Below are 26,679 nucleotides of genomic sequence, written 5' to 3'. Positions count from 1 at the left end.
ATGAATATTTTGTGAGATGTGTATCTGTGTTCAATATTTGTGTGTGTGTATATAAATATAAGGAATTTTCAGTAAAATAGTGATTTATCTTTCACTAACTAATACTATCAGTCCAAAGAATTTCTTTGATTGCGACCTTTAATGCAATTTTTTTCAGTTTGCTGTTTAGCAGCTGACTTGAAAATATTTCAAATAGAGCTATTTAATATAGCCCATTACAATTTTCCAACCTCATCATAATCTATTTTTCTAACAGGGTCACCTTTAACATATGATGGGATTAATGTATTTTATTAACATCTATTCTTTTTATAAGGATGTCTGATTGAAAGCTGCAATTTTTTTTATCCATAAGATTTAAAAAAAGAATCACACACAACTTTGAAAAATTCAAAAATGGGTTATTCTTGGATAAAAGTATATTCTCTTCTGCCAGTCGTCTTCTGTCTTGAATAATATTTTGTAATCTTCCACTGACAACTGACTCTGAAAGACGTCTAATCTGTCCTTAGACATGGCATATAGCTGCAGTTTGCTATAATATCTCTTTCTGCTGCAAAAGACATTTATAATACTTTCTACATAATTTAAATGTACTGTGTAGTTTCCTCATTTTGGGGAGAAAAAAAGAAGGCAATTCAGAGCTCCACTGCTGGGGGCTGTCTGTTAATCTTCTTCCATTGTTTTATTTACATAGATTTATGAAATCCCAACAGAATTGTATTTATTTGTGTGTAGTGCTGCTACTTTGATACAAAGAGGAACTAGTGGCTCTGCCCCTCATACACAAATTCATCAAAATGTTTATTCAATTTCAGGCTCATTTGTTTAATCTTTTAGACAACAATAGGAATATAGAAAGCTGATCAACAGGACTTTTGTTTTGACCAAACTCTAAAAATATAGATTTTTTTATCTGGAAGGAGGTTTATTTCTGGTCTGCTCTGACAGAAGGATGATAGGTTTCTATCTCTTAGTCTAATTAATACCTTTAATCTTTTTTAATGGTTAAACAGTCTCCCTTTAGTTGCAAGGCAGAGAAGAGATAAAGGCACACAAGGCTGGAGGTTAATCCCTGTATTTTATTTCTTAATTTCTGCTATAGGGATTCCCTTTCCATCATTTCTGTTTACTTTTAAGCACTCTTCAGATGCTGGCAGAAAGAGACAACAAAAGTTTGATTAGGGCTATCAGTCAAGCTTAGGCAGACATTAAACTTTTTGGAATTTAAAGAGAAATAATTGTTAGCTGAACAAACAGGCTGATCTGGTTCTATAGCCACAGTTTTGTTATAATGGCTGAGAAGGAAGCAAAAAAATAGTACTTTCATGTGGACTGTTTTGTTCAGCTAGTACTCTCTGCCTTGCATTGTTCCCATAGAATAGATTCTATAGGAAATTTTGTAGCACAAATAATTATGGATGAAAATTATTAGATGGCTGGCTTAGGAAAATTCTGTATGCATTTTCATTGGTTTCTACCAGTGTTAGGCTACTTCTACATAGACAAAATCTAATGCCAATATTATGTTAAGTATGAAATTAAAAAGGCACAGAACTTTAATGGCATTTTATTTCATATGCTCTCACCCTATAAGTAGAAGTTGAGATTTTCATTTAAGTAATTTTTGAGGTAGTTTAAAGGACATTCTGAAAGAAAGAAATCTCTTGTTGGTAGAACAGTGGTAATTAGTGGTGTGGGTGACGTTTTTGCCTCGTTTCTTCTGAAAAAACCCAAAGAAAACCAAACCAAAACAAAGCTAAATTTTTTTCTCTGGATAGCCTACACAATATTGGAAATGAATGAATTGTTCTTTAAAGGTTGTAAGGACTTATTTCAGAAAGAGAGTTTGATGATAAAAATCACCTTTTCTTGACTTTTCCATTTAGAATTTTGATGTTTTTAAGTGAACTGTAGATGTTGGAGTATTCTGCAAATAAGATTAGAAGCTCTGATGTCACCCTTCCAAAGAGATTAAGATTTAGGAGTTGGGCTCAGACATGAACGTGTCCTCAGAGACTTTGAAATAAATTGGATTTGTTGTTTTTATTTTCCTTTGTATATGAAGAAATACTGTTTCATTATGTGATGCTTGCATGCTAGAAAAGCTTGAATAAATGCCTTTACATTTGCCGGTGAACTGATAATGACTGTGTTATGTACAGAAATTATTCAGGGAAAAACACAAATGCAAGGACCACCTGCTCAAGATATAAAAGTTAGAGAAGAGCAGAGAGTGCTTGTATTTTTTATGAGTGCTTCTTTTACTTTGGACAGTTACGACAACTTTATGAAGACTCATGCTTCTTTGTACACAACATACTTGTTTGGAGCCAGCTGACAACAGAAGTTTGCAATAAGAGCCAATATTGACACAATATCTGCAATATGAGTTTTCTGCACTACAGCTGCAGCCCAGCTCTGCCACGCTATGACCTGTGGTGCCCATGTTCTCCCCACGTACCCAACAGCCACAGGATTGCAGCAGGAGAGATTCTTCCTGGTCACCTCCCGGCCCCCAGGAGAGAGCCTGTTCTGGGGTGTAATGATTTCTGGGGGTCATCCTTTGCGAGGCTGACATTATGTTGTTCCCATCTGGGTAGCAACCACACAGAGTAGTTGTCAGATTAGGAGGTGGCTAGAAAGAGGGAATTTTGAGTTTTGTTTGTCATTCGCTACATATTGCATAGATGAAATGGATATTTATTATTTTTGTTGTCAGTACATAGGCAAAACAATATTTGAAAAGAAAGGTGGTGTCCTTCAGTTGACATTTTGGAAAATGTATGCATATTCCAAAGCACATATGTCACACTTATATCTGTTACTGGTTTATATTATGGGGATTAATAAACTAAATACTGGATTTAAAGGTCAGGATTCTAGCTGAATGTTCTATAATGTATGAGGTACTTATACAAGAGGTTTATAAATTTGCTATACTTTGGACCCCTCAACTGCTTAAAATTTAAGTACATGAATAATTGTTTTCCTGAAATGGATGTACTTCTTCAAATCTGGTGTGAATAAACCCTTGATTGTCAATTATTCTTGTTCATATAATTCACTGTGAATTAGAAAACAGAATTAAAAAATGTTCAGGTTTTTTTCCTCTGTTTCAAACTATTGATTTTTGGATCTGCTCTAAATTATCCAAGCTGAATAGCAGTTGAGCCAGTGGATAGCATTGTAAAATATAAATAGGAAAATGGGGTTTCATTTCGCTTTGCTCCAAGTTTTTGAAGAAGTAGCTTTTTGGCAGAAAAGAAGTCCAAGCAGCCCAGGAGTCTGGTTCTGGGTTACCCCAGATTTGTGGATGGAAGAATTCCTAATATGAAACAAATAATGTAGTAGCTGTGCTAATATCACAGATGCTGAGAGCTCTGGGTCTACTGAGTCTGGGACTACATGGTCTTCATGGGACTTTGGGGGGCAGGTTTTCCCAAGAGACTCCTCCTTGGACCATGGAAATCAGGATGATGAAGTTTGTGTCTCTGATAGGGTCTCAGGTAACTTTGTTGTTGCCTGTTGAATTTTGAACTTTTACAAGGCCTGAAATGCCATTTAAATGTAAAGGGTTTGGGAATTTCTCTGATGTGCTCCTCTTTGGAACATTCCATACCACACTTTGTGATGAAAAATTTCACAAAGCCTGGGTAAAGAAACTTGTTAATTTGTGTTTGCCCCTGCAAGAAGCACCTACTTTATTATTGGGGCAGATAGGCACTCTAATAATACAAATAATTAGCATTAAATATCTTCTATGAGGGATTTGAAAGTGAAGAGCATATTGCCTCTATAGATCATTGCACATGAATATATGCTAAAAAAAATCCATTATAATTTAGTGCTTCACAAACACGAGTATCTTTTCAAAGAGGAAGAAGGCAATGACTTTTCTTACATTGGTCTCACTTCACTATCAAGAAGATATTGGTAAGTACAGAGAGCAGAAGAAGAGTCAGTCAATAACTTCTAACTCAATCACATCCTCAGAACTGCCTTTCATATATGTCACTTAAGAATGTTTTTTTTTTCATATTTCAAAAACATATCTGGTCCCTGCCTCTCTAGGCAGAATCATGCTTGGGAATTTTTGATTTCTGCAACCTATCCTTTGAATAAAATATTTCTCATTTTTTCTTCACAACCTTAATAGAAATAAATTAAAAATTGAAAAGGGGACAGGAGGAATTGTCTCCGTCATGGTGATAGGTGGAAAACCTAAAAGTGCATAATATGATAGTGGTCTAGAATATTCAGAGGGTCAGGCCTTCACAAGAAATTATTTAGTGCATTACAATTAAGTGTAATGGCCTAAAATATAGTCTGAATATATATAAAGCTTCCTGACTGGTAAATCTATTAGTCATTGGAATAGTTGCAAGAGAAGTGCTAGAAGCCAATGACTTGATAATTAAATTTTACACTGGAAAATTTGTTACAGGAAATGATTCTTCCTTAGTTTGTGAATAAACCAGGTTACTTAATAAGACTTCTGAATCTGTAGAATATCCATTCATAAGATAATTTCTTTTGCAATAAAGGAAATTTCTTTTCTCCAGAAAGCTTTAGAACAATTGCTGTCTCTCTTTTGGTGATAGTCTTGGGATCACAGGCATCTCGTGGGTTGCCACGGTACCATTAGTATTTGTTAGTCTCTGTAAGTTAGCTATCAATTGTACAAAAGTCCAAACAAATATCCCCTGCAGTTACTTTATTAGGGCAGGGAATTCACCACCAATTCTGATCTTACAAGCTAAAATTCAAACATGTTTAGTAGTTACGAAGAAAAGAAAGGATGACTATAGAATTTTTTTATTCAAAAAAACATGAACCCCCTTGATAAAATGAAGGCAGCTAGAGAAAAATTCCCGTTCAGAAACATGCATCCACTATTTTCCTATTTTCTTTATCTACAGGGTATTTTAAAAATGAATTAGATTCTGAAGCAATTAAGCCATAACACAGTATTTTCTGAACTGCTCATCAACTAATCCCAGTCTTAAACAGATAATTGTCAATAACACAATAAACATTTATAGCCTGTGTATGTTCCTTATGAGAAGTGCTTTCTTGTTGTTATCTGTACTTTCCAGGGAAAGTGCACTTTGCCCAAGTCCTATTGAATAAATTGTCCTTTATTACAAATGCTTTATGCATAAAAATAAACACCCAGATTTTATCCATAAGGCCCTTTTGAGTTTTGAAGAAGCATAGGTTTTATATTTTACTCATATAAAGTACTTCTTGTTTTCACCATAGTTCCTACTCAAAAGCTAGGAACACTGTGATTCTGCTTCACTTTTTTGAAGTATGTATTCTGAAAAATAACATTCTGTAAGATACCTCTGAGTGACACTGTTGTGCTCCCTCTGAGTCAAATTCTCTAAGATAAATCTGGTTGTCAATTTTGTGAAAGACTCATATTTTTGACTGCATTTACATGCTTGCTATGGAATGTGAACAACAATGTACAGGGATGAAGTTTTATTAAAGGAAAAATATTGAGTCTACAGAGTTTGATAAATGTGAAGAAGTACATGCTTTTTTAGGAATATAATATTAGGGATTTTAAGGCTTTTCTTTCATCTTATGGCACCAATAAAACTAGAATAAAAAAGGACTTTCTCCCAAAGTCAATAGGCCGCACCATTATTTTTCACCATTGTTTTCATCTCATATTCACTCCTGGAGAAAACTTTGTTTCATTATAGTATCCACTGGTGTGTGTAAGGAGGGTCACAAAGCCAGCTGCAGCCATGAATCATTACAGAGGCAGAAGCAGCTATGTTTGGTCAACACCAGAAATTCTGCCATCCATTTGTTCTTGCATCTCCCATCCACACCATTTCTCCAATATACATACTCAAAATGTCTCAGAGAGAGATGCTTTATTGAAAAGCTAAAAAAAAAAAAAGCCTTGCATTTTCAGAGTGCCTGCATTATCTCTTAAAATAATAAATGTGGTTTTTTCCAGTGTTCTGAACTCAAAAAAATCCTCCAGTATATAAACTCAGAATGAAAGTGCAGATCTTACAGCTATAAACAACTCATTAGCAATATTAAATAAAATTTCTGTCCCTAAAATCTTTCTTATTTTATCCCACACATACCCTCCACAGAAGGCTGCTGCTGCCAGAAAGACCAAGGTGCTGGATGTCTGACTCTTTATGGAGGTCAGAAAACAGCTTGTCCAAGTTCAAAGATATATAGAAGCTGTCAGCATGGGATTTGAGAACTGAACAGATGTGTCAGGAAAATAGGCAGAATGGTCTCCTCTTACATGATCATAACCTGGGCAGCTCTGGGCATCACAGCCCGCTCAGTGTAATGAGTGTGGATGACACGGACAGAGAGACTCAGCCCAGGATGGAGGTGTGACATTTCTGACTGGCTGTCAGAGCATCTCTGTGAGGGGACTGATACAGTCTGTGTGAATGACACTAAAGCATGGACATGTTCAGTAAAACCCACACTGAAAGGGAAAAGGATGGCCATTGTAATTGTCTCAGTCTCACAGCAAAGCTGATGTAAAGGCGTTCGTGTGTCTGTGATGAGACTACCTCTGCAATGTGTATGTTTACTAAATTAACCACAGAATGTCTATTTCTTTTGATACTTCTTCATTAAACCATAGTGTTGAACTGAACTATATTTGCTATAAAACTTGTTCAGTAATTTATTTTCAAAGGTAAGGAATGCATTTCTGTTTCATATTTTAAAGGGTTTCAGCCTCTTGCAGCCAACTATAGTTGATTAGGAACATTGTCTGAAAGTCCTAATTTAAAATGAAACTAAATGTGCTGCAACTTTTAAAACTTTGCTACCTTTAAAAAAGGAAAATGTTTCTTTAAAATTGATAAGTTTCTTTAGCCAGAACTTCTGTGAATATACAAAACTCAAGAAAGATGAAGGCTCTGGTTTCATTTATATGTCATGTTAGTAGAAAGACAAACTCTGTATCATCATCAGCCCAGCCACAAAGTGTTCTCATTAGTTTTACTAGGGAGACAGACCTCATGTTGGAAGGAAATCACATCTCTCCCATACTGGAGTGGATCAGAGATGGAGGTTTTTCCTAAGACCTCACATCTCTACAGCTGTGGCTATGCCTGTCAAACATGTGTCTGGTACAACCTCTTATGACTGTGGGAAATTGTCAACTTCAAAAGGTGATGTGTGCCCCAAAATGGAAGGAGACACTGTGCTAAATTTTCAGCACCATGCATACAGCCCCAGCTGCCTGCTGCTGTGGCTACAGGAGCTCATCCCTGTGTAGACAAACTTAACACAGGGAGAGCCCTTTCCCAAACTCTTTTTTTTGTGAAATAGCCATTATAAATATGAGTCACAAAAATAAATCAGTAAGGTGGCAAATGTTTGAGCTTCATGTGTAGGATAGAAACTAGAAGTTGAAACTGTGGCAGAGGCAGCTGGGATAGGACAAATTCCATCCACCTCTGCTGAGGCCATATGTGCATCCAGAGGAAACACGCTCTGTGTCCTCTTCTTGGGTCAAGCCAGAAGGTGACCTTAGTGTTTTTGGGACATGCTTTTGAGAAAAAAAATAATCAACACAACACCCCATTAACAAAAATATAGTTCCATGAAAGCTTCAATATTTTCAGGTTGTGCTGTATTCAGTAATTGACTGAGAATCATTGGAGATGTTGCTTTGTCATGCACAATACCTCTGAACAGATTATCAGTAGGTTTCCACTTTTAGCTAATAATTTCCAGTTCTGGAACAAGCCATTTTTTAACAGGTGAGCATTGCTCAGGAACAACTGTACAAAAAGGAAGCACTTTAGGAACTCACAATTTTCCACTTTCCCCAGGACTGTTGATAAAGGCCTTTTTCCCTGTGAGAAAATATTTCTCTTTGAAATCCTTCAACCTTGTTTTTAATTCACAGCATTGTTATTGAATTGCCATATGGCCTTGGGCACGTTCCTGTACATTTTCTGTATCTTGGTCTATCTATTTAGCAGAATGCTTACACAGCACAGTGCACACATTCTAACACTTCAGAAAACAGGCAACCCAGCCAGGGCCATACTTCTGTTCCAGTAAGTACTTTTAGGGAGCATCAGCAGAACTGCTGATTATCATCCTTCTGCTTGAAGAGAGAGAGGGTGAGATGTGATTTCTGTTTCTCCTCAACCAGTACAATACACTCTTCAGGTCTCTATTTTGGATCAAAAGGGAGAAACAGAGGGAAAGTGAGAGATGGGTGCTCTCTAATTGGATGCGTAATTCCCTAACATTTTAAGTGGATGTTGTCTCTTCTTGGCACAAGTGTCCCACGTTTGAGCAGATGATCACCTTCTGGAGCCATTGTCTAATGCCTGTGAATATGCTCTGAAACCATTATTGAGTACACATCAAGGGGTTTCTTAGTGAGCTAAGAGAGGAGAACTCAAAGCTAGGCAGGAAGGTGAGACACAGTTTTCAAAAAACACAGCTGGGGCGGGGGGGAGGATCTGAGCAGAGAGAAAGAGAAAGCAGCATCTCCTACTCTTTGAGGCAGTAAATACAGTAGGTACAAATAAAGGCAAATGCAGCCACAAATATTGCGTAAGTCATTTGTCTGGGACCTGGGGAGAATAAAAGGAGGGAAGTGGTGATTTTGTAAAGATGCCTGCACAGGACCCACCTCCACCCTGGAATCACAGGGTGCTTGTAGCAGCTGGCTAGTTGTGACAGCATTGGCTACCTGACTGCCAGCTGTGCTGTGGTCCAAGCCTTCATCAACTCACAGCACAGTGCATAATAAATTTTGACTTGCAAGAAGTAAAAGAAGAAATCTCAATGAGATCTGCAGACCAAACAAGACATAATTAACTTCTGCCTTGCTCTTTCACACTGATCATCCCTACCATCCCTTTTCTTCCCTTTAGGCCAAATTGTAATATTTACCACTGACTAAAGTAGGTCTTGAGGTGATATAGCACAGTATTTAGATTGTACTTGGAAAAATGTCTGACCATATGTTACTTCTACACTCTTTCCAGTGTTCTTTGGATGGATGCCAAAGGGAAAATACCTGTATTTTGGTTTATAAAGTTCCCAAGGAATGGACATTTTACAGTATTTATGTCAGTCTTCTTAAAGTCTGTGATGAAATACACAGAACTGCACATTTTTATTATCCTTTCTCTGTTCATAGGACAGGTTGAAGCACAATTCTTTCTTTTAAATGGCCTGTGGTACCAGTTCCTAATATTAAAATGAGCTACTTTAGGTGGTGGTGACTCATATGCATATCAAGTAGCAAGTGCTATCTGGGACAGGCCCGCAGTGAGCATCGCTCCTTCACTAGGAGGGCTGGGAAGGGAGGCTCAGAGGAAGAGCTTAGGGGTGATTTCTGACACAAAAGAATGTGTAACCAAAGTTCATCTTTTATTTCAAAATATAAATTCAATATGAAGACGCAGTAGCATCTGCTGTACTGTCTGGTTCTACGTGTTGAGGAGCCTTTGATGAAAACAACATGCACTCTTTGTTGAAACTATAAACAAAAATCTGCCAACTTCTTTTGGACAGCAATGTTACACTGATTATGAATTAATTAAAAAAAATTTATTCCAATATGCCATGGGAAAATCCGTTCCTTTTGTGGCCACGGGGTAGTTTGTGTTTTTTAAATTATTAGGTATGTATCTTATTTAGTTAAAAATTTTCAGTATTGTTCAAAGACATAGTTATTCAAGGCTGAAAATAAAATGCTTCCTTTCATTTCTATTAAATTTGGACTTTGGAATTGCATTAGAGAGACATGTTTGAAAAATAGAACCCATTTTGATGTAAAAATGCAGGTGTAGATAAAACCTCTGGATAGCAATCATGCACTTTTACTTCCTTTTTCTTAATAAGCCTATGATAAGAATGAAGCCAGTTTTGAAAATACAAGTGTGACAAACTGCTTTGAGATACAAAGCAACCATGTCTAATGATTCAATGTAATGATTTTATTTTTAAACTGTAACTTGACATATTTGTCTTTATATATTATTCATTTTAACACTGTTTCCAGAATGCATTAAATATTTAATATGAAAATGCCCACATATTTATATGTAAAGATTTAGATCTAGTAATCCAAATCCACATAAAGCTGTTATCTAGAGCTGCAGCTTTCTAATTTATGTACATACATGCACACCTATACGTACAAACAGGCAAGTGCTTTTTTATATGGAGAGATAACTCTCAGATGTACAAACCAGCAAAATATTCCATATTATTGTTACAAAAAAGGAGTCAACTGCTGTAAGGAATAAATGCTCTCTAATAAAAACCCCATATTTTTGTTAGAACTGAACTGAGTCTACTCAAATGAAATAGTTGGGCTGCGAGAAATTAATCTAAGTAGTGAGATAAAATTTGCAGGTATTTACTTATTTCTTTACTTCTCCAGCTTATTTTAATGTACAGTATCACAAAAGATGAAGGTTAATAAAACAGGAAAACCTCACAAAGATTGCCTGTAAAGAAAACTCTCAGGAGGATAGCTGTCTCAATCCTGCTTATTTAAAGAAGTTTTTGTTGATTGTTTTAGAAGCATTTTGCCAAGGAGATTTAATACTGCTGTAGACCTTCCTACAGGAATCACACCTTTGGAGATACAGATTTATATTCAGCCTTTCGAGGGCCTTCAATATGTGTCAAATGAATCATTGCCTGCAGGGCCCAACCTCCACGGCACATTTTTGCTGCACTTTGTACCCCCAGTTCTTCTGCCCCAGCTTCACATGGGAAACACTTGTGGGGAGAAAAGCCAAGGACCAACATGTGTCTGGAGCCCATGGCTTCTTGCTACTTCAGGCTAGGAAACAGTTTGTGAAACTGTGAGTAAAGACACAACTGTGCTCTATTAAAGTGCCTCATGTTCACCAGTGGTGTATTTAAAGTGCAGATCCTCACAGTACTTCCTAATTTGTGAGTACAAATATGTGAATAGAGCAAGATCCAGGAAGAAACAGGTTATCTTGCTGTCTTTCCCCAGATTCTGGTTTCCATGGCAAGAAACACAGACACAAAGACCAGAAAGAAGTCATGTCATTCTGCTGACTATGGTCCTTAATACCAAGCAGGACCATCAATGGATGATACTGGGGAGCTGTGGAGAAGAATATGTCTACCTTAGGAATATGTATCCAAAACTAGAGTTGGAATCTACGGAATCTATGAGCATCAATCTTGCTGGTGGGATGTGATGAGAAGCAAAAAAGGCCTTGATGCTTTGCAAGCACAGCTCAGCAATAACTAAATCATTTCTGAGTTCCCAACATTGTTTTCAACAAAAGTGCAATCCATAGCTCCATACTAGCTGCTATAAAGAAAATAAACTCTACCTCAGCCAAAACCAGCACAGACAAGTCAAGTATATTCTGCTGTCTAAGGTAGCACTGGTTAATATTATAGCTATCCTTAATGACTTCTCATAGTGGCTTCTCAACCTTGAATTCGACAGCAAGAGTACTGAACAGGTTTTGGTAAAAGATCCTTCTCTCTCTGCGCTTCAGTTTCTTAACAGATAAAATGAAGCAACCTTTATTCTCAAGCCACCCTTTAAAATGTGTGGGTTCAAGGAACAGGCAAGCTATTAGTACTGGAAAGTTGGCTGAAGGTTTTCCATTCATCATCACTCGTCTCCTCATCTCTCTTTCATCAAGTAGCACTCGTCGTTCTCACTTGACAGGAGTCAGCCTCTTTTATTGTTTACCTTTCCATCTACATGCATTTAAAAAGTAGTAAATACTGAAATGATGCACAGTGTATTAAAATAGGTGATGCATGTTGCATACCTAATGGGGGCTCGCTTGCAGCGCTTAGCAGAAGAGCAAAGGTGATGAGACAGGTAGGACTGGCATCATTTTAACTTGAGGAGGGTGCTCCAGTATTACAGCACTGGGTATTGGGTAAACAGGCTGGTTGTGGCTGGGTTAAAGGAATGGAGGAGCACTCACTGGAAGTTAATATACATGCCAAGTACAATAATTCACTTTGTTCCATTGTGGATAGAAATGTATACTGTAGGAACTCCAGCACTATACAAACATTTGGCACTTTGACACTACATAAATGTATAAGATCAGAATTGGTCATTAGCGAAATGGTAAGAAATGCCATTGAAAACATGACATTGGCCAGAGGTGAAGGTGGCATTTATCCTGGTGTTTAAAACAGATATGTATGTTTTTATATGTTATTGTTATTCTCTTTTATATGTGTCTGCTTCAGCAAGGAAGACAGGTAGTTCCTAAATGCCACAACCTAGTCTAAATCAAGGAATCATGCAGCGGTCCTCAGGGATTCCTTAGAGTTCAGTCTGCTAGTTTAACTAGCAGACTAGTTAAAAATGAGCATGTGTGTGTGTGTGTGTGTGTGTGTGTGTGTGTGTATAGAAATTCTACCTCTAAGATCATAAGGTGATTGTGGATTGTCTTTTATCATGTTTCCCATCAAGCTACAAGGTCAATTCTTTCTAATGCAAGTGACAAAAGATATTTTGCACTACTTCCTCCATCAAGAACAGACTCTTGTCCTTACATGGGTGATGTTCATCAGTACCCATGTTTGTATTTAAGTTACAAGGAATTCAATGTTAACCTCTCTTGTTTAAGAGACAAAGAACAGCCCAACATCTTAATTCTTCATCTGACTTATTCCTCAATGTGTTGAAAGGTCCATTCCCATGCAGTTGCTTTAACAACTCTATTAACAGAGTCAAAATATCAGAAATAAAAATAGAAGTCTGTTACATTTCTTATGAGAGGGAAAGTAGCAAAGGTGTGTGTCACACAGCATGACAACAAGGCTGAGTTCAGAGCTGGGTTATTTTATTCATTTTTTATTCATCTCATGCAAAGGGTATTTAAATATAATGCATCAGATGATAGCTTTTTTCCTGAAGTCAGAGAAAGGATCACAGCAAAAGATATTCAGATTTTTTCTGGTATAATTAGCACAAAGGAATTAGATCTCCAGAAAGGTGCCTAAGCCCATCATTTAGTGCACATCCACAAAACTGCTGCTCAAAACCCATATTTGTTTGGCTTTTTTTACAGACCCTGCTTGCCCTATGGAGTAAGAGGAATTACCCATCTGAGTAGAGGTAGGTGCCCAAGCTGCCCTCCATCAGAGTCTTCTAGTTCTTGCCACCCCAAATGAGGTCTTACTGCACTGCCTTTGCCAAGGGGTTTAACTTTCCCTCAGCTCTAGCTGGGAATAGAAGAAGCTCATACTTTGGGGCTGAAGACTTCAGGGAATCACTGAATGTTTTGATAATCTGAGCTTCTGGTTTTTTTTTTTTTTTTTTTTTTTTTTTTTTTTTTTTTTTTTTTTTTTTTTTTTTTTTTTTTTTTTTTTTTTTCCCTTTGTCATTGTCAAAAGGCTGTGAGGCTTTAAATCACCCAGACCATTTTAAGAATGCTACCTACACTACCTACCACTACATGTGGCTTTGGTTGGCAAGCACATCTGAGGTAAGTGACTGTGCATTTGAATAGCCCATTGAATTCAGCAGGACATTCATCAAGTTAATGTGTATCTTCTTGCTGACCCAGATCTAAGCAAAGATATCCTACCAAGATTTTCTGCTCTTAAAATGATGACTGTACTACAGAACAGCATTGAGACACTTCCATTTTGCTTTTGTAAAAGTACATTGTAGCTCCCTCTGTTGCTGCCCACAGCTGGCACGTTTTTTACTATCTTATTTTTCCCTTGATGTTTATAATTCATTGATGTTACCTAAATTTGTAAGGTAATAAGGTTTAAAAAATAGCTAGAATTAAATTGCAATGTTGTTCTGGGATGTTACTACATCAGTTGACTCAGCAAAAGGCTGCTTCCCCAAATACTAGAATTTGTATTAGCCGAGCATTTATGGCTATATATAGGTGTTTTCCTGGAGCCATATGAAATATGAAAGCACACAAAGAAATGCATAGAAAGTATGAAAAAATAGCTGATATAAGGACCAATTTGTAGATTCTCATCTTGCCATACTGTACCATCTTACTGAGTTTGTTATGATTTTGTAGCAGGAATGAGAGGAAAGAGCTATTTCTCATATCACAGGGAATTTTTTTTTTTACATGGAATGCAAGTGGCAGAGCAGTTTGCAGTAATGGAATCCAGCAATATTCTTTGTTTGTGCTAGTAATTAGAAAGGCATATGGTATCTACCTCTGTTTAAAACTATTTTTCCCAAAGAATGACTGAATTTGTTTCTCTGTCTTACACTGCAGCATTATTTTGTTTTACACTTTAGGGATGGGCACATAGAGTGGTACAGTCCAGAGGTAGAACTGGCCTTTGGTGACACTGCAGCTATAAAACTGGATATCCTCAGCTTGCAGAATAGAATGTTTCTAATGTTTATGTGTCTAAACGGGTTTATTGAAAACATAAATAAAAGTTGAATCTCACCTACAATTTCTTCAGGATGGATAGGGTGGAGTGCAGATATTTAATTTTATGAAGTGAAATAGGCAGCCAGGGGTTTGTGCATGTTTATATCAGGTGACTCCTTAATTTCTAGACGAGGTTTTCATAAGTTGTGATGAAAGAAAAAAATATGATAATTACCACTTGAGAAAATTGTTTTTATTTGTCTTTCATTACAAAATATCTGTTAGAAGTGCTATGATTGAAAACATTGAAATTATTTTAGGATAGACATCAATTTCCATGTCTTAGGGAACTTTGATTTAGAAAGTTTAGGTTCATAAAATATCCTGAGTTGGAAGGGACCTGTGAGGATCTTGGTGCACATTTGTCTTCTGTCTGATGAGAGGGAAAGATCTATGGGTGTCATGTGATTAATGCTTTGGGAACACTCAAAGACCGTTTTTGAACAAGGTGAGATTTTTGGGCAATCTTATCCAAGATGCAAGAGAATCCCTATTCTTAAAGCTCAGCTTCTGTTAACGTTTTATTGCTAGTAAGCATGAGTTGCTTGCACTGATCAGCTGTTACTGCAGAAGGTGCCCTTCAAGAGAGATGATGGTCACAGAAAGAGGGTTTTGAGTAGAAGGGCAGGAAACCCAGTTGTAACTCTACATGGTGAAGAACATGATTAGTAAATTGGGTTACAATTCTTGTAGATGGAGAACTCCTTTGTTCTAGATGGTTTGATCCATAGTCGTAATCAGGTGCAATAATCAAAAGAATTTAAAACACCAAAGCAAAATTTGGTTGAACAAGCGACTGTGTTTCTATTTCTGTCTTAGTCCAACAAACATCCTGCATTAAAATATAGAAGACTCCAGGCTGTTAACTTATTTAAAGGTAGACAGATACATTTCATCCAGGGAAGGGTTATAAAGGAAGGGAGTTATTAAAAGCAAATGTCCCACTTTTTTGCCGTTGCTTCTTATTCATGCCAAAGTTAAGGTTTAGTGCTTTGTTCAGGTGAAGTATGAATGATGCTCTGAGGTGACTAGAGATGTCCCTCTGAGCAGTCCTGACAGCTTAGTCCTGGCTTCCATCTCTGTGCCTGTTGAAGTACATGACTCAGGGGACCAAGTCTTCTGGGAATGTATAAGTGTAGGCTTTGGCCTAAAAGACAGTATGCAGACATAAAATACTCACCTTCTACATTCTCTCTATGGCGTTCACCTTGGAGTTTAGTAAATGACTGTAGAGAAGTGGGCACTCATAGCAGATTCAGGGCAGTAGCTTGGGCATGGACACAGAGTTCCTGCCTCAGCAACAGAAAAAGCCAACCTTAAAAAACACCATGCTGAATCCTGCCAAAGGCACTGAGGGCCGAAGCAGCTGACAGAGAAATCTGATGAATAAGACATAGTGCAACTAAACCTATTAGCAGACTGTGAGGTACCTAAACACCCTGACAGTGAAGGCTGTCCGAGTACTTCAGCTAAACAGATAGACACAATCTAATAGTTTGAGGAGTCTGGAGAAAATTATTTCACAGGCCGCCTGTGAAATTCAAGAACATAGGGTTGTGTTGCAAATCAGGTCTGGCTTAATTTAATGAACTGGTATTAACAAGCATCACATTCTGCATTTTTCACTGTCTCTCAGCTGAGTAGTATTCATTAAAAAGAATATATGCAAATTTTAGCAACATAAACAGAATTTCAAATAAGGGATAACACAACACTCAAGAAAGCTTTCTGTTTTCCCTTCAGGATGAGTTGTCTGTTTACTATATCCTATCCTCTAGTTTGTCCTTTAAAATGCTGGCACTGCATCAATTATAAAGAAAAGGCCACAACCTCACCACTCCAGCAAGGTTAATGGGAAGAACTTTCCCAGTGTTATCCCATAAAACAGACCTTAGTGAGTGGATCAAATCATGTCTCCTCTGGGGTCAGGAGGAGCTTTGCCTCAAGGGCAAGGCTGCCCTCTCTGAAGCCAAATCTCTTCTAATACATCAAGAACTCTTCATGGTAAAATAGAAGAGCAGATGCCATCTCCTTTCTGTGCTTCTCCAGGCAAAGTGTAAACCTCAGTGCACTCAGCAGTAAATTCCTTTAAACATTTACGTGAGCTAGAATTGCTGCATCCACTGACATTTACTCAACGTGCAGCACTTCATCCAACCACAGTTGCACATATTGGATGGGCAGCACAGGTGGAGTGCCTCTGCTATATGCCTGAGTTTAGTCTTTTTTTGTATATGATGCTCTGCTTCCTCTTTCTTTCCTTTTAATTTGGTTAGCTGAGACTCATCCATTGTCTCTTCCACAGCCTGTGAGGGTTGTTGTGGTAATAGATCCCCTTTCTGATGAAGGAATGAGAGTTCCACTGCATTTGCTTTTTTTTCCTTTTTTTTTTTGTATTGATGAATTGAGAGTTTATGCATCCATCCCCACAGCAGTTAGTAATCACAAATCACAAACTGTTGTTGTCTTTGGATAGCAAGAATAATAACTGAGGGAAACAAACTTACAATATCCCAGGTCCTGAGAAAATGAGATTTGTGGAGGATTTAACAGGAAAAACAATGCCTGTGGGAGATGACACCCTTGCAGCTGCGGAGGCAGTAGTCCTCTGATGGCATGGCAGAAAACAGGAGCAACAACCTCAAGGCACAAAGACTGTTGGCAAGCTGCCATAAATGAACTTGCAGTCATGGACCTTGAGGACAAAAGGACTTACAGTTCTCGTATGTTTTAGGCCCCAGTCCAAATGAGCTCTGACCTCTTCCTGCACTGAGGGAAGTCAGCAGCATTATGCTGAGACCATAACCAGAATGCATACTTAGAAGTACAAAATGGAATGTACCTTACCAACTGGAGGCAAGAGAGGATGAGGAAGGGAAAAGAAGCAGGATGTACAAATTTTAGAGACAGCTGAAACAAAGCATTGGCCTTGATTTTTCCTCAAAAATATTGGCTGTATTAAATCTTTTCTTTTGTGATTTATTTGGCAAATATTAATTCATCAATGCATTTCATTAAATGGTAGATTGTCCATAATTTCATTTTACCAAATGAGAATTGGAGCAAAGTAGTAACTTAAGCTTAAAAACCATTCTTGTTGTTTAGGTGTATAATTCTTTCTCCTGCTTTGCATGCCTGGAACTAATGTGGCATTAAGTATATTCTAATTTTAAAGAATTTAATACATGCATAATCTGCTTTACAAGCAGAGATTAGATTTTTTCATATTAAAATAAATTGGGACAACTGAGAAGCACAACTTAGGGCATATTCATTTGAACAAAATAGGCAAAATCTTTCATTTTTTAAATGTTGTTTTTAAAGCATTGATTTAGTGTAGTTTAAAGAATATTGTGTGAGGCTTTCATAGTAAAGAATTCCAATGTTCAGTGATTTGAAAAGAAAAACTACAGCAATACAATTGAACCTCTGGGTAAGCTTGTATTTACTGTATGTATTGATGGTTTCAGTGTTTTAAAACACAGAAATGAAAGTTTATATACAGTTCAGAACACCTGACACTGCAGAATTATTTGTTGAAAACAAGAACAAATTCAGATTTGTGAAATTTTCAGAAATATTTAGCAATTTAAAATGCCTTCATTTTGGATTTGGGGTTGTAGCTGGATGTGACTCTCAGCAAGGGGGCAGAGTACTTACCTCTGAAATTAAGTTCCCTTAGAAAATTATATCAAGTTCAGCATGCAAAAAGTGGCGCATGGAGGGAGTGGTGGTACATCTCAAGGCAATTTTAGAAGTGCTTCACAGTCTCCACTGTCCCCAACATATCCTTTTGTTCTCTCTCTCAGTAACAGAAGTCAGTATTAAAGTTTATGAGCAGAAAATAATTTTTCAGACATCAGAACTGATCAGTTCTTTTGTTGCAGAACATGGTTGAATCCTGCCAGGTTCTGAATAGGTATGACATTTCAAGATTTAAATAGTAGAGCTGTATCAGGCAGCTGGAGTACATGGGGACTTCCTTCAAAAGCTCATAAAATTGTCGTCAAAATAAAAATCATGTTCCTTTCTAAGAATAATTTTAAATTATTTGGTCTTCAGTGTTTGAGAGAGTCTCAAGTTGGTACTAAAGGACTTTCAGTCAGCTTGGGAGCCTTTTACAGTGTGTACCATTTTATTTGCACCATATCTCTTTTATCAAATTAACACTAAAAAAACTGTCACAACAATTTCACATACTTTTCATTTAAGTGACCTTCTCTAGAGTAGATCTTGACCAAGGAATAATATTACAGGCCTAATCCTGTTTCTACTGATGTCCTTTACAGACTTGCAAGTAAATACACTTGTTTCTATTTCTCAGAAGTCATAAACAAAAACCTGGCCTGACTCTTCCTCACACACACACACACTTTTGCCTAAAGGCACATCTGCATACAGATTGTAAGTGTTTATGCCTCAGCAAAGTCACACCCTGGACACTATCTGGCCTCCTGATTTTCTTCCCTATAAAAAGGCTATGAAATTCATGCCAGATTTGTTAGGGGAACAGCCTCGAGTGTGTTTCCTTCCCTGCTGTTTGATTGCTTTTATGGCATACACTTGTAATATCACCTTGTTTGGGCCTAATATGGGAGAATTTTGGATGCAAAGCAGATTTCCTACTGTATCTTCTTCCTACGAAGCTTGATCCCACTCCTCATTTTTTCCCCTACCATTTCACAAAGGAAAGGCTTTTCCTTTTTGCCACTCTGTTAAAAAACTCATTACCAGGCAGACAGGGTGTGAGAGCTGGCTCTTTCCAGTTTGGGCACAGTAGGATCTGCATGTAGTAAGATCTCCAAGAGGAGGTAGAAGGCTGAAAGAGGTGGAGGCAGCCCCTGAGCCATATGCTGAGTACTGCAGGGTCCTTAGAAGCCCTCCCCCTGCCTTGGGGACCCCCATCCTGGTGCCCACAAGGTGACAGAGAGCCCCCACCAGATGCTGTCACTGACTGCAGAAGGCAGCAGGGGGTTCATGGAAGGAGCATCTCTAACAGGGCTCCACAAGGCTGCTTCAGGTATTTGTCAGTCCCACATGCTGCTGCGTGGGGTACAACGCCAGATCATTCCAGGCCAACAAGTGATAAAATATCTTCAAAATGACAGGGCAGGGTTTATTTGATACTGACAAACAGGGGGTTGCTTAGCAGTGTTGAGCAGTCTCCAGTCCATTACTCTCTAGGATTTTTGCTGCTCTCCAGGAGTCAAGGGAAGCAAGAGCCAGAAGTAGGCAGAGGCAGTCCTTTAGTACCAGAGTCAAGCTGTATTAACAAAGCTGAGTACTTGCTACACAACTCTTTTATATTTAATGAGTGCTTAAATCTTACAGTGCATTTATTTTGCCAAATAGTCAGGTGCTCACAATCTTCCCTGCAAATGAACCTGTATTTCAGTGGGGAAGTATAATTTTCCAAAGATGAATAATTGTCTTCTGTGCAGCAGCTGGTATCGAAATGTCTGGGTTTCCATCTGATTTTCATGTAAGAAGTGTCACATACCATGTATGAAAAATCACAGTTTGAATGCATTTTAAAAAAATATCATGGGTGAAGTGGGGATATGCTTTTGTTTTTAGTCATTCATATCGAGAACATACATTTCAAAAAGTGGTCACCACCACAGATTGTACTCCAGATCTCATCTTCCAGCACGTACAGTAACTGCCTGCAGAAAAAGGGTCCTTGTTTTTCCCATGGCAGATTTGCATTTGTCCAGAGGGCATCCAAATTGTGCACACTCCTGGTAGTGGAGTTTTTGGAACAGGGTTTCTTTCTGGCTACATCCATTGGCTTGGGGGGTTAATGTTTGTAAGCATGTTTTTAAAGGGATGTTTCTCTGGACAGAGGTGGGCACAAACTATGCACAAAGGAAAATGGGTTCTTCAATGGGTGCTAAAATGGGTGCTCTGCTGATCATAACCTTTCTAAAATGAGTACTTTTTCCTAATTATATTTCTTATTATACTTTAACAGAGAAGCACTTTCTCTTAAACAAAAAAGGGCAATTTGATAGAGAAGTGCAGAGGTGGTATATCCTTTTGAATAGTCTGTTCTGAATAAATCAGGTGAGAAATTTGGGAGAGTCATTTACTGGATTAGTTGCCATACAGAAAGCTAATCCTGCTGGTATCTCAGACACATTCTTCACTCCTCCATGAAGCACTTATCTTTAAAACAAGTTAGTCAAAATTTATACATAAGTATAGTATCCATATTCCCATTCAATTATGTGAGTCATCTCCACAGGTTAAACAGAAGATGCAGATATTCCAGTCTGTTTTGTAATTCAAATCATTTGTATGCATTGGGTAATGTGATTTATAACCATATTTGCACTTTGAAATAAAAAAGGGATTCAGAAAAGAGACACTAACATCTCTTTAAATATATTGCTTTATTGTTCATCCTGAAACCACTTGACCTGTGAAATACCAGGTTCTTTACCTATACAAATAAATTTAAGGCTTAATCCTTAATAACATATACTGCAAATGTTCAAGAGCGGCTTAAGTTACCAAATTAGTATTAGGGGAGAAAGAAGAACAACCTACTTCAGCAACAACAACAAAAATAAACAACCTGCTTTATTTTAAAGTATTCTTAGGAGAGGAGGCATTTTTATTAAGAGAAAAAAAAACCAGAAAAAAAGGAAGGTATTCAAAATAAACCAATACATTACTTTGAATTATATTTATAAAATATTTAACTGTCTGCTAGAATGGAAAAAATATAACATTTTTATTAGACATACTTATAAATCATTGTCAAAATGTTTACAGGAGCTTGTGGTAAGAATAATTTATATTTACACCGAGCAAACAGTTGTTGCCATATTAATTTTTTTATTATTAGTAAAATGACTATTACCTCCAAAATCTTAAATCAGAAATGCATACATTTCCTAGACATATCTATGCAATTATTATTCCAAATCCAGACAATATTCTTGTATTTCTTTATTGACTTTTTTAATGGACTTTTTTCCATCTAGAATTACTGGGTTTTGGGATGCAGATTGGAATAAAGCAGCAACATAAGACTGCTACATCCTGCATTCTTTTAATTAAAAGATCAGATTATTATTGTAGCCAATGAGAACTTAGAGTAACTTTATAAAATAAAATTTAGCTATCACATGAAAAAGGTGCTGTACAAGAACTAAACTTACTGGAATTTCAGTTCATATGGATACTTTTGAAAAAAGCTTTAAAACACTGTAGCCATTCACATGCATCCATGCATGTGTGCTTTCTGAACCAGAATAGATTTTTTTCATAATGCCATGTTGTCATTTCCTTTTAAATACTAAATTGTTATCCTATCGCTAGAACCACTTCTTCAAAACTTGACTTTAAATTTCAATAAAAATGTTCTTAAAAAAAAGCCGTATGTCCACATCTAGAAGAGATAATGGATGTTTCCAAAATGAGTCCCTTAAATAATACATTTCTATAGTGTTCATATAGCACTATGTATGCAAATAGATATAATAAAAAATATACACATAATTAGTACTAGAGGCAAAATATGGTTTTGATACGCTTTGTGCATGCGAAAGACTTGAATATAGGACATTACATTGTCTGAGCTGTTTATGGACGTTTTTCCTATTAATACAGTGGTTTGATTGCAAATCTCAGAGAGGCTTAACCTCTACAATGAATTTTGCTCAAAATAAATAAAACACAAAACACATAAAAGCTGTTTATCAGAAAAAGTACTTTTATTGGCAAAAGTCCTCCAAATCTTTTCCCTCCATAATCTTTGTTTTACATCCCTCTTAGTGAAATATCCTATATAATGGAAAATATTGTTTGTGACCCACAGATATCCCATTCTGTAGGTAAAAATTCAAATACCTTATGTGATTTATGAGCTTCCAAAAAAGTATTTATGAAATATCACAGAGATCAGATCAAGTGTGTATTTTGAGTAATTATGAGCTATTTTGAATACCTATAGACTGTTTATTTCTAAAAAAGCTATACAATGTCTGTTTTATATTGACATCTTAATCATTAACTTGCATATTTGCTGCACACTTTTTACACCTGCTTTACCAAATAATTTAAGTTCTAACTGTAATGAGAAAACAGTATTTTCAATATAAGGGGACACCTAGGGAAGGAATCTGGCCTTAGTTACAGCATTTATAAAGCTATGGATAATTATTTTGAAAACAGTGATTAATAAGAGTCCATTTTCATGTCATCATTGGTAATAGATGCTATCTCACTCAGGCACCCCGCCATTCTGTTTAATACAAGTGTATCCTAGTGTAAAAAGGAGCTTGTCATACTTATCTCTAATGGTGAATGATTTCTCTCCCTCTTCCTGAAGACACTTTGCACCCAATATTCTCAAATCCTATCATGGTACAGCCTGACAAATAAGCTAACAACAATGCAGGTGGCAGGCTACGTTTATGTGTAGGTGTATGTTCTCTAGAAGATATGCAGAAGATAACTGAATATTTTTTTTTGCTTGTAAATTGGACAAAATACACATAGGAAAATACGTGCTGCTGGAAAGAGGTGCAAAATTTTTACATTTCAATAAAATATCACGCTCCAACAGAACAATATGCTTCAAATAATCATTGCATTTTCAGAAGGTGGCAGAAAAATTAAGCACTGTTTTTTGTAATTACTGCTGAAATTCTTCAAAATGCAAAAGCAGAAAGGATCTGTCATTATACCAGTGTTGCAATTACTGCCTGTAACTTCAGCTTGGTTTCACATATTTTTCTCTTTTTTATGTTTAATTCTATTTTCAAGCAACTGTACTGTATGAAACCAACAACAATTTGTCCTGATTCATGGTTTAGGAGGAACAGCTGATTAATCCCATGTCAACAGTCTTGACCCTATGCAGAAAATACAAACATAGTAGATCTGCTTAACAATATATCAAAGGTACAGTTCCCTGTATTCTCTCCTTTATAAAATTATAAATCACATGCAAATGCATAGGAAGTTAAGACAATGTAGCTTAGTCATTACCACTTTTGTCCTTTTATCTTACACAATGATTTTTTTTTCTTTTAAACATTTCAGTGTTAAGCAACCAGCATGTCACCTATACGTTATCTGGGCACAAAAAGGACTGTATGCATTTGTTCGTTGGTTTAGGCTCATCTGCTCCTGAACTGAGAGACCTGTACAGCACAGCAATCCCATAAAGCAAAAACACCTTGATTCTTTCCATAAAATGCTTAACTGTCACAGCTCAGTGCTGTAAGCGCTGACTCATGTGAGTAGGCTTTACTCTTCTGAGAAGACTTATTAGCTTCAGTCAGACCATTTATCCTAACGAGAGCTTGCAGATTTGGTCCTTCCAGAAAGGTGCTCAAAGATTATTTTTTCAGGGTGTAAGATTTATACAGGATACCCTTTTCAATCCTTAACATTCAAAAGGTTTCCAATCATCCCACAAATGTGCATACTAAAAAAAACCTATTCTTCCACTTATGCTTCTGTTAAAGTATGAACATACAATACCTGGTTTATATTAGTCTATCTAAAATTGCTGGGTAAACTGGGTGAAATAAAATATATATAACAGTCTTTTAAAATGTGATCAGGGCAAGAGAGAACAGAACATATCCATTTTTAGTAGTGAAGAACAGTGACTCTCCCAAGTCAGTTTGGAAATACTAATGAAATTTTAAGGTCTTTTCTATATGGTAGCTCCAGAAAGAAATGTGCTCTTTATTATTGTAAAGCATACACTGCTAGGTAAAGGAGAAAAAAAAGGAAAAAAAAAAAAGAAAGATAAAGGAAAAAAAAGGCAAAAAATGTACATAACATAACTAAATAAAACCAAAATCTGTGGAAATCTTCTCATGTAAACTGCATAATAGCACTTCAAATGGCCCCTTTCTGTCATCCACTGTAACCATCACATTCCCATTTCTGCTGCAGTCAGGTGAACTGTCAAAGAGCTATTACGGTTGGCTGCATAGAATTCCAAGGAAAGACAAATCTGTGCAATTTTCTCCTTGGACAATAAATGGGTTTTTTGGTGTACCTAGGTTTTCCTAAACAATTTTGGTAAAGGAAAAAAAGAGTTTTTTATTTTTTTCCATATTTTTGCATGTATGCGGTAATGCAAGGGGCTTTATTTGGGCTGAAACCTTTACTATGAATGTGTAGCCCTTTGATGGATGCACATTAGCATTCCAGTATGTGGGTAAGATTTATATATATTTTTTTCTTTTTCTGATGCATAATATGGCTTCAAATAGATACTTACAATTGTACCATGGCATGTTAATTTTTAGTGTGTGTTTTTGCACTGTTAAAAGAATTGATGCACATCAAGTAGAATAACGAAATGTATACACAAATTCAAAAAATCCTCCAATCTACTATTTAAAAGTAGTAGTAATGCTAAAATAAAAATACATTTAGTCTTTTGTGCCTGTTTAAAATACTGCATGCTCAGAAGTGAATACATTATTGTGATATGTAATACCACATCTTCTGATAAGGCTTATCTCATAAATAAAAAAGACAGATAAATGACGTGTTTCTAAACGTTTTTTTTCAGAGGCAACTATTTTGTCCATTCTGGTGAGGTATGTTGTATAAGCAAAATGAGAGTTTGATTATGTCTTTCATGTAGTTAATAAACATGTGGTTGTCAGAAACCACAACGAGATTTCTTGCTGGTTGTTTTCATCTTCTATAAAAAATTAAGGTGTTTCAGAACTGACCTTTGCTCGGTTGAGTCATCTCCCTTTTTTTTCAGTTCAATTTGCCTTACTGATCAGAAGCATAAGCCAGAATTCTCATATACTCAGAAATGAGGGCAAAAGACAAATGATTGCTTTAATTTTTTAAGTTGGATTTTTAAAATTTCTTTTGTACATGATTTTGTTAAAATTTGAACCTGTTCGAATTAAAAAAAAAAAAAGCAGTAATGGATTTTAATTATAATTCTTGCTTCATCACTGAATTTCCTCAGCAATTGCCTGCTTTTCATCTCTCTAAGTAGTAATTGTTAAATACGACACTCTTTATATTTAATTCACTGCTATATTAAGAGTAGAAATCCAATTGCACTCACTGGATTTACTTTTTTTAAAAATTAGATTTTAATTTGGTATCTCTTCAGGAAATGCTTTGTTTACTATATTCCACATGTGTATAACTGTACCTCCCTGGATAGTGTTATGGGTATAGTCCCACAAACAAGTTTATCATACACAGGGAATGTTCCCTGCCCCAAACTGTTTACATTTATGATAAAAACTTCTATTTTGAAGAACTGTCATAGCATTCCTGAAAAATAAACCAACATGATGCAGATTAGTCGAAGAGAACCCAGCCCTTAGTCAGAGAGCTTTCTTCTGCTGTTTTCGATAGACAGTGTTACACGGGAAGGGTTTATTCTGTGTGGTAATCTGAGGATTCTTCCTGCTTTTATTTTCTCCATGGAGGATGTAGCATCTATAAAGATACTGAAAAATTTTTTTTTTCTTTTCTTTTTTTTTTTTCTTACAGATAGTTCAGTTTGGAGAATGCTGTTTGCCAGCTTGTTTGTTTCTGCGCTTTGTTTATAAGCAGAATACCATTCATTTCTGTGTATCTGCTAGGCTGGACAAATCAAGGTGACAATCCATGGTTAACTCTGTCAGGCCCTTTGTCCTGCTCTTCTGAGGATTGAAATACAATGGAAACAAAGTGGAATATATAACCGTCCAGCTGCCTTGTTGTGACAGTGTGGCCCTGTATTACACTGCCTCAGCCCCTGTTTGCCTCTCGATAGCCAGCCCATGAGATGACAATGCAAATCATGTGAAAGCTCTCCTGAAAAAGAAAAAATCATTTCCAGAGGCGGGGGAAAATAGATCAGGCTTGCCTGAAAAATAGAAATTCATTAAAGGCTCTGGTTTTGGTACAACTGCTGAATTTAGATGCAGGGCCTGTTTTTTTAACCATGGCATATTTGTAAGGGGTGCAGGTAGGCTCATGTGTTTAAATCTATCATTTGGTGTCTGTTTACAGGACTTTTCATTGATGTTACTTTAAAGGCAGTTTATATTTCATTTAAGCATGCAATTAATCATCTTTACAGTGCCGATGTGACTGGCATCAGCAGTGTTATTTAATTAAATCTGAAATTATTTTACAGTAAATACAGGCTTCCAACTAACTAGTCCAAATTAAATGCTGAGGTCTATTTCTTACCCATGGTGTTTCCAATTTAAATGTTCATCCAAAAGGTTACACTTCATGGGTTGAAATC

Source organism: Camarhynchus parvulus, chromosome 2, assembly GCF_901933205.1.
Source record: "Camarhynchus parvulus chromosome 2, STF_HiC, whole genome shotgun sequence".
Taxonomy (NCBI): domain Eukaryota; kingdom Metazoa; phylum Chordata; class Aves; order Passeriformes; family Thraupidae; genus Camarhynchus; species Camarhynchus parvulus.
This window is presented reverse-complemented; position numbering follows the sequence as displayed.